Below are 16,123 nucleotides of genomic sequence, written 5' to 3' on the forward strand. Positions count from 1 at the left end.
TTTTCAGACGGGTTCTAGCGAGCCTTGGTCTGATGCGCGGGATTATGGGATTATTTTTGGGAACTTAAATGATGTAACTTGATACATATAATTTTGTTAAATAGCACTTTCATACGACCTGGTTTGTATATGTACTTCAGGGATTTACACTTGTACACATATTTTTCTATAAGTCTTCCGCTTACTTTATTCACTTATCCCTGAATCGTATATGTGTTTTGGCTTAATCTATTCCATGTTTTATGCACTAATACAGTCAACATACATCCATCATTAAATATGTTGCATAAGTGATGTTTTGGAACTCGGGAGCTGAGTTATGCTCGACCCCCGAATTTCATGGCATTACAATTCTACTACCAATTAATTCAAGAAAAACATAGTCGTAGTCCTTAGCAACGGCCCTAAAAACTTGTTCACAGCTCCAAGTGTAGGGTCGTGATGTAGTAATAACTCGGTAAGACCGATGTCGAATTCATGGGGACTAAACTGGTACATATTCTGAAAATACCTAGAATTAGAAAAAGATTTAAATTAAAATTTGAATAATTGAGAGTAATGGTGAATAATGTTGATTAAAACTTATGAATTTAAAGGTGAGAATTAGGGTGCCAAGGATCCACTTATAGCTATTAAGATGCTATCTTGCTTGATTCAATAAACACAATTGGAATTGGAGTCATATCCTATCTAATTGGAAGATAAAGTAATTTAAATCAATTCTAAACTTTTCATTGACCTAATTCTTAATGGAGGAGAATTGTGAAGATTGGAAGGGATTCCATCACCCTACCATGCCCAGGAGACGATGGTGAACAATGGGATTTACCAATCTCACCATCTCAAAACAGGAAAAGAAGATATCCAAAGTTATCACAACATCTATTGTAATTTGAGTCACAACAAATCATAGAAAACTGAAAATATTTCCTTAATATCAAACTAGAAATCAATGAAGTTCAATGAGAAGAAGAATCAAAACAAAATAAACATCCTAACATGCCATAAGCTTCACCTCTTAACCCTAGCTAAGAGGTTTAGCCAACCATAGAGATGATGTAAACCAAATCTCTTAAACAAAGTATGAAAAATAAATTAAGGAAGAAGAAAAACTTTTTGGCGGTTGCTCCACCCTTGTGTTATGCTCCTTGAGACCTTTCCAAACCCTAGAAGATGCTTTGAAGCATCCTAGTGAGTCCTATTTATAGTTATGGAACTCCAACTTTCGTGCCGAGTTGGAAAAATCTAGAAACCGCCTCAAATTTATGCACTCTATGCAGTTTCCTAAAATAGACTTCAATTTGCATAGTTTTCCAAAATAAACTTCACTCTACATCATTTTCCAAAATGGACTCAGAGTTTTAGAATATGCTTTTTCAGGACAATTTCAGGAATACGTTTGTTTTTAGGACAGTTTCAGGATTTCTTTTCTTTACTTCAAATTTTTTATTCTCTTTATTCTTCACTTGGTTTTTATGGATCTTCAGTAGGTAAATTCTTCGTTAATGACTTCCAAATCTCCAAATCTTCATTTTTTAATCTTTTGAGCATAAATCTTCCTTTTGACATCAATTTCACCTTAAGCTCTCGAAATCACATTGCATATAAAAACATGAATAATTAAATCGATTAAGTACTATTATGTTTATAAAACCAAGGTATAAATAGGGAGAAATATGCAATATTTCACACTTAACATATACTGTCCCCACACACGTGTAAATTAATTTAGATCTCCATGCTACCATCTGAGTACTGAAAAGTACAGGGTGTTACACTAGCTGCTTAACATGTTGTATCTTTTGTAGTCTCTGTGATTGGACTATCTATTGGCTTGGAAGCTTTAAATTTAATTACATTACTTAGTTTAAGTAAGCAATTGTGTATTTAATAAGCAGAAATTTTAATTATTCCTAATCACCCCTTATAGGACATAGCCTTCATTGTATAGCCCTATTTCGTATGTACAGCACGTGGGCTCACCACATGCAATTTCAATTTCTTCCAGAAGATCCACTTGCACCCAGTCACTTTTCGACCAACAAGAAGCTTCACCAGCTCCTACGTCCCGTTCTTGTAAAAAGGAATCCATCTTATCATACATAACCACCTTTCACTTCTCAACATCGGCGTCATCGAATGATTCATGGAAGGTAGACAGATCCTCCTCATCTATAATGAGGGCAAGCACAACGTTTAACTCATCCTCGTATCTTAACGGCATTATGCAATAACTTTGTTGATTTCTTCCTATAGGTGGTTGCTCCACCTACTCCTGTACCTCTTCCTACGGTCAGGCTTCTACCTGTGTCTCACTGTTTTCAATTTCAACATCAATTATTGTTGACTTTTCTGTTTCCTTGTATTCATCCTTACGGAATGATGAACTTTCATCAAACTTAATGTCATGGCTAATTGTGATATTTCGTATAATTCTTTCAAACAACTTGTATCCCTTCACACAATCACCATCGCTAACAAATGTATACTTCTTCGCCCTTTATTTTAGATTATCTCTCTCAATTGATGGTACATGAGAGTAAGCATTATAACCAAATATACACATCCATCGGTAATCAACTTCATGACCACTCCACACTTTTTCTGAAATTTTATAATTAATTAGTGTAGAAGGAGACTGATTCACTAAGTAGCAAGTCGTGTTAACAATGTCTGTCCATATCTCCTTACCTAACCTATCATTGCTTAACATACTTTGAGTTCTCTCCAAGAGAGTCTGATTCGTATGTTCCACCACATAATTTTTCTCTTATGTGTGCCTAACTGTGTTATGACGTAAGATTCCCTCATCTTTACCAAATGGATTAATTTTGTAGAAGTGAACTTTCCACCATTGTTGGTCCTGAGTTCTTTCAGTTTTCGCCTTGCCTGCTTTTCCACCATAACCTTTCAATACTTGAAAGTGACGAAAACATTAAATTTATATTTTAAAAAATAAACTCACACCTTTCTAGAGTAGTCATCTATGAATGTAATAAAAAATTATGTGTTGATGTCAAGTTTGCTATAGCCATTATAGTTTCACCTGATATAATGTTATCGATCATGTAACACCCTGAAAATTAGCATTCATGTACAGAGACCCCGATCTCGAGTTTCCGGGTGTTAACCAAATAAAATGCATGTGTGACCTCATTCATATTCACACTCATTTTTCACACGAGCAATCAAAGTTGCGCAATTCAAATTAGTGGACCCAAAGCGAGGTAGAGATAACAAAAATAAATAAATATGAGGCTACAGTAACAATATAATTAAAATATGATCTTCACCCAAATGAAAATTATACAAGACACAATATACATACAAAAAATGATTAAAGTGCAAGTTTTCAGTTTGGTCCAATCCTCTAAACCACAACGTCGGTGGTGCAAGCCACTCTAAGCCTATCCGTCTGAAATCTCGATAGTACCTGAAGCGATAATATCGCCTAGTTGGTGTTTTAAAACACCATCCCATAGTGGGAGTGAGTGATTAACTCAGTGGTTTCATTAATATTAACTTACACAAGCTATCAAATCCACATGCACAATTAATGAAAAGCAATTTAAGCATATAGTCCTTGGATACTTTTGTTAATGCATATGCATGCTATTGTGATATGACGTATACCCTCATCATCCAACACTCCCTCAAGCGACACCATCTATACCTTCACATATGACCAACACTCCCTTAATGCGTCCTCGACTGTTGAGTTGCCAACCTATGCTAATGCAATACTATGAATGTTCATGTTAGCCGAGTATTTAATTAAGTCTGTTCATCCAACAATATTAGGAAGCTGAATCACCTCCATTTAATCAATGACCTTATCCAGATCACTTAGCCCAGGGCGGCCGTAGCAGCTCTGAGCCTACGATCCATGATCTAAATTTAGGTATCACCCATTTGTCTCATGGATCAATAATTTCAAAGGTATGTGGATCAACTCGGTGTGAGTCGTCACCCAAATACCGAGTGTGATCACTCAGTTCCGAGGTACGGGCTTGTCACATAACCAAATCACCACAAGAAAAAGGGCTTATCACCCAATTCCATTCATGCCCGAGTTGTTTGAACGGTACTCTGACATGGAACTATCGGCCGGGTAATTTGGTGGGGGCCGTTTGAACAAGGACCTATCACCTCCTGTGCTCACTGGTCACTATGGGAAGGCTCGTCACCCCAGCGTAGGCTGACAACATGGATACAGTGTCCCATACCACCATGCCCGGCTCCCGAGACTTGGGGATCATATCATTAACAGTTAACAGTAGGCCTCTCAAGGGTATAAGTGCTTCAGATTTAGGCAGGCGTGATCATACATGCTGAACACACATGGTTGGTTGGTGTTAGGAATTTTATCGAACATGTAGGTGGCATTACACTAAGTTAATAATTTATGGTAAGTGAGTAGGCATACAAGTGCGTTGGTTAGCAAGCATTCATCTACGTAGTATCTCAATCATCGATCGACACTGATTAACACACATACATCCACGCACAACCAATAGTAACTAGCACTGGTTAGCATGCATCCGTGTACGCATTACACAATCATAAATCAAGACTAATTATCATGCATTAGCCCAAACATTACCCAAATTAATAATCGACACTGGTTAGCAAGCATCTGTCTATGCACTACACATTCACAAATCAACACTAACTATCATGTATTCATCTATTCACTACATAAATCATTAATTACAATATGAGTTTGATAATTGGCAACCTAAGGGTAATGGTCCGCACCTAGAAGTAGTTCGTCGATTTTTAGTGTCGCCCCTAGGGTTAGGGTCCCTTGATTAGCATGTTGGTGCCCTCTCTCTTGTTGCTGGGTTGTTGCCTTTCAGGGGCCCACTTCTAAAGGAGAAAAATATCCCTATGATAGTTCTATGTATAGGCATCAAAAACTAAAATTCAATTCTCATTAATCATGCATGCACAAGTATTTGTGAAGGCCCAAACATGGGTGCTTGGGAGAGATGTGCAGAAAAACTATGCAGAAATGACCCTTAGCCATTTTTGGGCATCCCATGATCAGGTGGGGCCACCTTTTGGCATGCCATTAGGTTCCTTTGGTAGCCATATGTGTGGCCTTCAAAATAAAAATAGTTTGGTTCAGTGGATTTACGCATATGAGTTTTGGCATAAGGTTAAAACATAGGCATTTCAATTTTTTTTTTTTGCGCAGGATTTTCTGCATAACTACGCCCAGTCCTATTTGAGATCCACTCCCCAATTATATGGGGTCTACTACTTTCAAAGGAAAAAGGTAATTTGGTAGAGTTATATATGTACTTAAAAACCCATAAGGTAACCCTACTTAATAATGCATATACAATTTTTGGTGAAGACTCAAACTTGGGTGCTTGGAAGAAATGTGCAGGAAACATAATGAAGAATTAGTTTTGCCCAATTTTGAGTATGTCCCATGATCATAAAGGACCACCTTTAAGTGTTTAGTGATTGGTAGTACTATATATGTACTTCAAAAAGTATAAGCTGTGACCAACTGGTTGTGCACACATAATATTTGGTATAGGGCCAAACATAGGTATTTTAATTTTCTGCACAACTGTGCCTTGCCCTATTTTTAGATCCACTCCCTGATCATGTGGGGTCATATTTGGCCCAAGTAAAATATAATTCCTCTATTCATTGGTATAGCTTAAAGGTTCTAAGTGGTGGCCTTCTCATATCTTGTACGTGGGGTCCACTACAGAGGCTCAAAGTTGGTACAAAATACAAAAATAATCAGACGCTTTTCAGCAATGGAGTCTGTCACAACTTAGGGCCTAATTTCCAAACACTTAGGGATCATTCCAGAGAAAAAGGTGGTACATCCTATCTCATTGATATAAGAATTAAACATCCCCCATAGTGGTACCCTTAAATACAGAGCGTGGGGCCCACTACAAGGTGTCAAAGAGGCCTACATACAATCCAGTTAAGTACTTGAAAAAATTTCAGCAAACAGAGAGTGCGAAGGAAATGAAATAGATCCAATGGCAGCTGGGGCTCACACGCTAGCAAACCATAGATAAGAGACACAAAACAATGTACATGGGTGTCCGGATTTGATGAACTAATAAAATGAATAAATCACAAGTGGTCCTACACCCAAGTGGTCAATAAGAAGATGAATGTAATGTAGCACATGAAATGTATTGATCAAATCCTATGTTGGAAAATCCCATCCAATGAATGGTTTGGAAATAAGTCTTTTATACTTTGTATATGTTTCCAATCATACAGAGCCTTAGATTCATCTGGACCATACAAAACAAGTGAAGGTTTATCCTTACGGAAGTATCTATCGGTCCAGAATTTCCTAAATTTTTATCATGAAAGAATCTAACCATGGGGACCATATATATGATTATTAACTATCTCAAGTATGTTGAGAATAAATATCAAATATATCTGACTGTTGGAATCACAGATATGACCTACATAAGAATGATCATAACAAGCCCCTAAATACATTTCCATAAAGGCCAATATCTCAGTCATCCAAACTCCAATTGAGGCTTATTATATACTGTTGGAAAGCTGCTTCAATTTTCTACGAATCCAATAGAATGTATATTTTTATTGTATTCAATAGAGGAAGTAAAAATGGTTCCATTTTGTGCAAATCAAAATCCAGCATGTGCTGCTGGACAGCAGCCAAGTAAAGTTGATGCCACTGATGATTGGACCGTTGGATGGCTACGAAATTTGGCCCAAAGTTAGCTAATATTGTGTTCATATTATTCGCAAGTTTCAACTCTGATTGTAGTATGGTTGATTTTAAATAATTTTGAGAAGTTGCTATCTAGATACAAAAACAAGATTACAAGTGAAGGGTGTTGATACAATGTTCATCATGGTGGACCATATTGACATGGGCCACCATGCTGACCACTATAGCCATTAATACATGCAGCCATGGGGCTCCATACCAGTAAGCCTTACATGCATCAAGAAAATATAAAAGGTGGAAAGAGGAGGATGGAAGGTGGGGTGTAGAGTAACCTCAAATGGGGGGATGGCTTGATGATGACATGTGGTCCACTCCCTTTAGGTTGATAATGGGCCACACCTTGGCCCCACCATCTCTCACTCTCTTTTAAAATCTTAGAATTTTTCTAAGTATAGCAAAAAGATGAGTGTAAGAGAGCTCCAACTCTTATATTTGGAATTGGGGGTTGAGGTGGCAAGATGATGTGGCAAGTTTATGAGGTCTTATTGGTGCTAAAAGTGAGGTGGAGGGTGGTGTATGGTATAGGTAGTGGATGGATGAGGTAGATGGTCCTAATCATGCATTAACAAAGGTGGAAGTCTAGACATGCATTGGCTAATGGATGCATAAGTGTTGTGGGTTGTAGGTGACGCATGGTGGCTGATGAAGTGAAGTGTTACAATTAGTTGTTTGAGGTGATGTGGTACAAAATAAGGCATGCATTGGATGCATGTATAAGATTATAGGATGAGGTGGACATGGGCCATGATTAGTTTCTAAGGCATGAGGAGAGCGCTAATGATGGATTTTGGGGTAGAACCCATTTTTGCCTCATGTGCATTTTCTTATATGTGTTAGCTCATTTTTTTTTATCATGTAGTAATTATTCTATTTTGTGATAATTTCTATGTTCTAGAAATTGGACTTTAGGCCCAAGTCCAATGGGCCTAGCACAATAAATGTTGCTCATGTTACAAGATACGTAATTTTGACCGTGGATTCGATGGATTGTATCTTACTAACGAATCGTTGGATTATGCACAGTTTTCGCCATGACGACCGCAACAATGACGCAGTCCATATGACAAAGGTTTCGAAGGCATCTAGAACAAATCACTCGGTCAGGTGATTTTGATGGATCCAAGGTAACTCCTTTTGGTCCTAAACACGTGCGAATACACACATGGATATGCACTCAAGTCGAAAAATCAAAGGTAACAGCCAATGACGTCCAATTTCCAGTTGGCAAAAATATGAGACATTACAATCAACTTGTAGAGATTTTAACTTTTGTGTACCTTCATTACAACATTCATAAACTTTCCGAGTACCATCGTAACCAAGGAACTTCCATCCAAGAGCATCAAGCACATTCAGAGATATCAAATTCTTCTTCAGGTCAGGAAAGTGTCTCACATCTGTTAATGTATGCTCCACCCCATCAAACATTTGTATGCAAATTAAACCAATCACAACCATCTTACAGGCATGATCATTGCCCATAAGTACCAAGCCACCATCATATTTGTTGTATGTGGTGAACCAATTCTGGTGAGGACACAGGTGATACAATGACCCTGTATCCAAAATCCACTCCTTATGCAAGCATCCAACCTTGAAAATAGACAATACATCACAATCACTGATATCATCGTTGGATTCAACTGAATTGGCTTCTTTTGGGAAAAGTAACTGATTTCTCATCTTTATGAGTTTTAGGGTTTGTGTAGTCCATCTTTATGTGACCTATTCTTCTATAATTCTAGTACTTCAACTTTCCTTTGCCCTTTAACTTAGACATCGATCACAATTTACCTTTCTCTTGTTCGGATGCTCCTCCTAACAATCAATGCGGCCGTAAAAGTACCTTGCCCACTATTTCCCTTCTCAATTGCTTTGACTGAAACAATGAGCACCACTTGAAAAATGGAAAAAAATGACGGATTTAGAGACGGTTCTGGACTGTCTCTAAAATTGTTTGGTTTAAAGACGCTTTAGAGACAGCCATGAACCGTCTCTAAACTTTTAGACAGCTCTTGGCCATCCTTAATATTGTCTTAAAAATTTGAACGTCCACAAATCATCTAAGACGGTCAAAAACCGTCATTAACTACAAAAAAAAGACCGTCTGGAAAAGAGACCGTCTCTGACCGTCTTATATGCTGCCATTTGAGACGGTCAAAGACCGTTCGTATTAGAGACGGTCATTGGCCGTCTCTTATTGGTAATCTGAGACTGTCAAGGACCGTCTCAATTAGATACGGTCATTGGCCATCTTTTACTGTTAATCTGAGACTGTCAATGATCATCTCAATTAGAGACGGTCATTGGTCATCTTAATTTGAGACTGCCAATGACCGTCTTAATTAGTGACGGTCTTTGGCCGTCTTATAGCAGTTATACGAGATCGCCAACTACTGTCTACATTAGAGATAGTCCTAAACTGTCTCTAATGGTCACCACTTCACAATAAAAAAATTATGAATTTCAAAAAAAAATTAATTGAGAAGCTTAGAAAAATAATTAACAACATTTAAGAAAATTTTAAAGTTTGAAAAAAAAACTGTGATTTTATAATAATCTAGATTTTGAAAAAAAAAATTAAGAACTTTGAATAATGTTAATAATTTTGAAAAAAAAAAGATTTCGATAAAAAAATAATATTTTGAAAAAGAAAATATAAAAAATTAAACAAAATTGTGAAAAAATTGACAAATTGTAAAAAAAATATTTTTAAAAAAAGAAAATTAGATTTTGTATTTTGACAAGAAAAATTAAAAAGTTATATAACAAGATTTCGATAAAAAAAATGATATTTTGAAAAAGAAAATTTAAAAAATTAAATAAAATTGTGAAAAAATTGACAAATTGTGAAAAAATATATTTTTTGAAAAAGAAAACTAGATTTTGTTTCTTGACAACAAAAATTGAAAAGTTATATAACAAAAGTGAGATTTTAAAAAATGATATTTTGAAAAAGAAAATTTAAGAAATTAAACAAAATTGTGAAAAAATTGACGAATTGTAAAAAAATATATTTAAAAAAAAAAGAAAACTAGAGATTTTGTATTTTGACAAGAAAAATTGCAAAGTTAGATAATGAAAGTGAGATTTTGATAATGTGTTGTATATCGCTTGTCTCCCCTATGTTTCTCTAACCCATTTTTGGTCCGGGTATAAAAAATTGTGTAAATTTAAATCTTAAGTGGACCACACCACTGGAAAGAATGATAATATAGTACCTTGCCATTAAAAATCATAAAGAGCCCATCGTAACATTTTAGTAATGTTTATTTGCAATCCAACTTATTGATAATGTAAAGAAGATCTAGATGAAGGTAAACTACAAGAGGAAGAGAAAAGGCAGAAGAGAAGAGCAGAGCAGAGTAGAGCGAGAGAGTAAAAACAAAAGGATCGGATGAGAGAGACAGATACGATGGCACCTGAACTAGAAGATGTAGATATTAACAATGAGAAAAACCCTCCTCCTTTGGATGTAGACGACATAGCACTCCCAAAATCTATGGTTTGGGACCTTACTCTTCTAGCATAAAGAAGGTGGAGAAGGAAATCAAGGAAATAGCCAAGAAGGTTAATGACTTGTGTGGAATAAAAAAGTCAGACACTGGGTTAGCTGCATCTAGCCAATGGGATCTTGTTTCTGATAAACAAATGATGCAGGAGCAGCAGCCTCTTCAGGTTGCAAGATGCATAAAAATAATAAATCAGAACTTTGAGGATGCAAAGTATGTGATAAATGTTAAACAAATTGCCAAGTTTGTCGTTGGCTTGGGCAATAAAGTTTCACCAACAGATATAGAAGAAGGGATGTGTGTCGGTGCTGATCGAAATAAATACCAAATTCAAATTTCTTTACCTCCGAAGATCAATCCGAGCGTTACCATGACGACGCTAGAAGAAAAACCGGATGTCACATACAATGATGTTGGTGGGTGTAAGGAGCACATTGAAAAGATGCGAGAAGTTGTGGAACTCCCCATGCTCCATCCAGAGAAATTTGTGAAGCTTAGCATTGAACCTCCTAAGGGGGTGCTCTGCTACGGTCCTCTAGGAACAGGCAAAACTTTACTAGCTAGAGCCAACAGAACTGAACTGATGCCTGCTTTATTCGTGTTATTGGAAGTGAGCTTGTTCAAAAATATGTTGGAGAGGGGGCTCGGATGGTTCACGAGCTTTTCCAGATGGCGTGATAAAAAAGGCTTGCATTGTCTTCTTTGATGAAGTGGATGCAATCAACATACAATGCTCGAAATTGTGAATCAGCTCGATGGCTTTGATGCTCCAGGAAACATCAAAGTTTTGATGGCAACAAATAGGCCCAACACACTAGATCCAGCATTGTTGCGGCCTGGACGGCTAGACCGTAAGGTTGAGTTTGGTTTGCCTGATCTGGAGAGCAAGACACAGATATTTAAGATCCACATGCGGACAATTAATTATGAGAGGGATATTTGGTTTAAGCTTCACCTCTGCCCCAACTCCACTAGGGTGGACATCAGGAGTGTATGCACTGAGGCGGGCATGTATGTAATCCAAGCGCGAAGAAAGACAGTGACGGAGAAAGATTTCTTGGATGCAGTCAACAAGGTCATCAAAGGATATCAGAAATTTAGTGCAACTCCCAAGTACATGTCTATAACTAACCGAGACTGCTTACTGCTTTACCCTGGCCTTTCATGACTTGATCCTGTTTGCCCTGCAATGTGCTGGCTGCCAATTCATCTGTTGAAAATTATGTGTAAAAGGGGCCTCGTCTGCCTTCTTTGTTTGGTTTGTTTTTTTGGATATCTGTAACCGTCTTTAGTTGGAGTTGCAAGAGCAGATGGTGTTCTCTGGTCTCCCTGGTACTGGCTGGCAACCCCAAATTTCTTAAGGTCACGAAAATAACTTAAATAGTTACACAAAAAGAGCGTTGTTGTTATTTAGGTTTAAAAAAAAAAAAGAAAAAGAAAAAAGGATTAAGGTAAACTACAAAGATCAAATTGATCCAAAACTTTTGTGGCCTTCAAAAGGTTTTTAATAGTTATTCATCATTGTTTTGATTGGTATGACCCACCTGAGATTATTGAGTTCTTATGATTTGAAATCACATCTTAAAATATGATGGAAAAATATATGGACGGTGTCGATATACATAAAAGATATCAAGGTGGGCCTTATATGGTTAGAGTAACACCCATGAAGGAGTTACCTAAATAGTGAAATGGTACTATAAGGTCACCTCATGGGAACTTCCCATGAGGTTAATCTGTGTGCACCCCTGATGTATGTAGAACATCAACACCATGCATTTGATGTGTCCCCTTTAAGTCCAAAAATTAGTCGTATACGAAACTCAGGTGGGCCATAGCATCTAAAACTATGTGAAGACATCCCTAAAACATATAAAAGCATTTAATTGGTGGGGCCCACACGAGTTTTGGATGTGTATGAAACTTGGGCTGACTCCTCATCTAAGTGGGACACACATAATGAATGGGCTGGATCTATGAACCATATCTAGGTGAGCCCAATAAATGATTATGAATGTTTTAATGGGAGGGTAACCCTCTCAACTATAGTATGTGGTGTGGCCCACCCAAGTCATGGATTGACTTTATTTTTAAGCTCGTGGCCCAAAGTCATGGTTTATCCACACCGTCAATCCATTTTTCCAGATCATTTTAGTGGTTGAGTCCACAATTAAAGCATATCCAAAGCTCAAGTGGACCATACCACAAGAAACAGTGGGAATAAATCATGGATGGATGGAGTGGATAAAATGAATAAATCATGGTGGGTCCCATAGGATTTACTCAGTATGCTTAGGGTATAAGGGGCCCAAAAGGGCTTAAAAAATATATGTCTTATCTAAGCCATCTATATATTTTAAAATATTATTATAGGGCATGAAACCAAAAATCATCTAGATTGAAAGTTAAAGTGGACCATACGGTAGGAAACATGGAGATTAAATCACATGTGTTTGCTATGGTGCGGAACGAATTGGCTACTCCCCCTGACACCGGCCATTGGCTGGTGGTCGGTGCTGTGGGGCCCACCATGATGTATGTGTATCATCCATGCCGTCCATCTATTTTTACATATCATTTTATGATATGATAAAAAAATGAATTATATCTCAATCTTAAGTGGACCACATTACAGGAAATAGTGTTGAATGAATTTTGACCATAAAAAACGTTTTGGGGGCCATAAAAGTTTTGGATCAAGCTGATATTTATTTTCCCTTCATCTGGGTCTTTATGACCAAATCAACAGATTATATGTCAAATAAACAGTACAGTGGGCCTTAGGAGGATTTTAATTGTGAATATCCATTCATTATTTTTGTCCTGTGGTGTGGCTCACCTAAGATTTATATCCCTATCGTTTTTTGTGTCAAGCACTAAAATGATCTGTAAAAATGGATGAACGGAATGGATGAAACATGTACATCATGGTGGCGCCCACAGAGCACCGACCACCAGCCACCGTCCCACCCAAAATTGGGTGCGCGCTCAAAACAGAGCCGCGCCCAATGTTTCCCCCATTTCTCAGCCCCTCCCTCTGCACTCTCTCACCACCCTGCCTCTGCACTCTCTCGCCGCCCTCCCTCTGTCCCCCCCCCCCCCTCTCTCTCTCTCTCTCCGTCCCGGTCCCTGACACCCGTGTGACTCTCAACTTCTTCCTACCCCGACTCTCTCTCTCTCTCTCTCTCTCTCTCTCTCACTCTCTTCCTCACTTGCATCATCTCCAGATCTGGTGCGGCCAGCAGCCCCTGCCCTTCATCTCTTTCCCGGCCAGGTACTCATTTCTCTATTTAGGTTTTTAATTTTTAGATCTGTAAATCCGCAGTGGGGGTTCATTGGCGATGTCTAGTAAATAATGGGACCAATGATCTAGATGGTCTGGGTTGCTATAGATGTATACCATGTATACAATGGATCCAGACATAAAATAGTCTTGTCATTCATCATTTGTTGTGAATGTTTAAGGTGTGCACAACATGTGTTTGATGAAATGTCTCTGCTGGAGAAGGTGGATTGCATACTTTGTAACTCAACATGCGAGTAAACTCTATGGGGCCACTGCAATGTGTGTGTCTTATCCATGCAGGCCATCTATTTTTCAACTCATTTTATGGCATAAGCCCAAATGGAAGCATATCCAATGCTCAAGTGGGCCCACCACAGGAAACAGTGGGAATCGAAGACCCACTGTTGAAAACTTCTTAGGGCAGTAGAAGTTTCGAATCAAGTTGATATTTGTGTTTTCCCTATGTCTGTGTGAGCTTATGAACAAGTTCGGTGACAAATAAACATCGTTGTGGGCCCTATGAAAGTCTCAACGGTGGATGTCATAATCCCCACTCTTTCCTGTGTGTGGTCCAGCTGAGCTTTGGATAAAATGAGGATTGCTAGTCTGTAATGTTTACTCACACTCTTGTTGCTGCTTCCTAATTGTTTATCCTTGCTAACATTTTGAAATAGACACATCTGCTGAATCTGTTGCTGCTTCCCTTCATGCTTCTTCCAACCATTGAAACAAAGCCTGATTGTACCTTCTAAGTTTAATATTTTCATCTATGCTGCCTAGTAGTGCCTCTGTAGGTTAAAATATGGAACACTGTCATTATGAGACATTTGAAGAGTGATGAAAATGCTTGCCTATTGATACACCTGGATTTGTATGAGAACAATTTAGCCTTACATGAATGACCTGTGTGGTGGCCAATATGATTTTTATTTCAGTAATTGGTTGTTGATATGTTCAAGTCCGTCTCAAATATATCATGGGTTTTATATGGATTGGTTTCAAACACTTCAGTGACTACTGTGACACCTTTGCTCATTTTCATCATGCAAATGATGGGAGCTTCACTTTTTTGGAAAATCAAAGAATCTTCATTTGCAGAACATGGTGTTTGGGACTCTAATTTAATCAATGAACGCCCAGCTGCTAACCACTAAGCAAATTGTTGGGTCTCTGCAACAGTATGCATACTAAGATATGTTTAGATGTGTCTGGCCATTTCTACATGATGTTGGAGATCATTGATTTTGAGTTTTTCTGACAGACCCTTGGTAACCATAACATAAGCCTCATCCATTCTCCCTTTGCTCGGGTGTTAGCCATCGGCAATTACCCAACTGAAGAACGTAAGCAGAAACTTTCTGGATACGGAAAGAAGAAGACCAAGAGAAATTTTGGTAGGAAAATCAAGGTAAACATTAACTTTTTCTAGAACCGTGGAATTTTGGCCTTTATTTGCATGAATACAGGGGAAATGAAAAAGAAAAAGAAAATGCATTAAAAAGAATTTCCAATGCAACGTCTATGGCCATTCAATTAAGAAAAGAATCATATTCCAATTTAAGAAAAAAAAATAGAGAAATAGCTGATTTTAATCCAAAATAGAGAAAAAGAATCATATTCCAGTTACTTTTTCCCTCTCCATGCATGATCGAAAGCTTCTCAATGAAAGCAGATGCCATTTGTGAGTTGAACCATAAATTATTTTATTTTATTTTTTAATAATAGTTTGAATTCAAATTGGCCCATTATTCCTAACAGCCTTCCAATTATCTTTTCATTTATAGTTAGTAGGCTTGCAAATGAAATTCGAACTCTTTACTTGGGGTTAATTGTAAATCATTTATAGTTGTTTATAATAATATTAAAAAAATCTGTTTTTGTTTATAATAATATTAAAAAAATCTGTTTATATAAAAAAAATTTCCATTTGATTTTTTTTTGTATGGATGCATCAGGCATGGTTTTGAACACATGTATGTATGTGTGTATATGTATGCATGCATAGTTTATGAAAAGCCTCTTTTTTATTGTATCTCACTTTTTATATGCTACATGCACGTGATATCAGAAATGGATTTTACGCCCCCGAGCAAGAATTGGATGACAAAAGATATATTGAGTGATGAATACATTAAAGGCGTTGAATTGTTTATTATTTTTGTAAAAAGGAATTCGGGAGGTGTTGATTGGTATAGTTGTCCTTGTGCTAAATGTCGTAATGTGCATGGGAAGAAAATACTAAGTACAGTTTCTAAGCATTTAATTATGAATGGTATAGATCAGACATACACAACTTGGTTTTTTCATGGAGAACAACTTCCCAATGTGGGTGTCAATGCCAAGGCTCCTAGTACATCTGCCACTAATTGTAATGAAGAGTTGTTGCCCAGAATGGTTGATTTGGTTAATGATACTTTTGGTCGTGTTCAACCTGATGACTTAGATGCATGTATGAATGAGGTCAATGAGGAACATGGTAGTCAGCCTCAAGATGACATAGACAGTGATAATCAGTACAATAAATTAAGGGAGGATGCGGTACAACCCCTATATCCATCATGTAAACGTGAG

The 16,123-nt window shown here is 37.4% G+C and overlaps 1 pseudogene; it reads left to right on the forward strand.

The window, feature by feature from the left end:
• The first annotated feature begins 10,169 nt into the window (after positions 1-10,169).
• On the forward strand, positions 10,170-11,661 carry LOC131241537 (26S proteasome regulatory subunit 7A-like; annotated as a pseudogene).
• The last annotated feature ends 4,462 nt before the right edge of the window (positions 11,662-16,123 follow it).

The sequence above is a fragment of the Magnolia sinica genome, chromosome 3, assembly GCF_029962835.1.
Source record: "Magnolia sinica isolate HGM2019 chromosome 3, MsV1, whole genome shotgun sequence".
Taxonomy (NCBI): domain Eukaryota; kingdom Viridiplantae; phylum Streptophyta; class Magnoliopsida; order Magnoliales; family Magnoliaceae; genus Magnolia; species Magnolia sinica.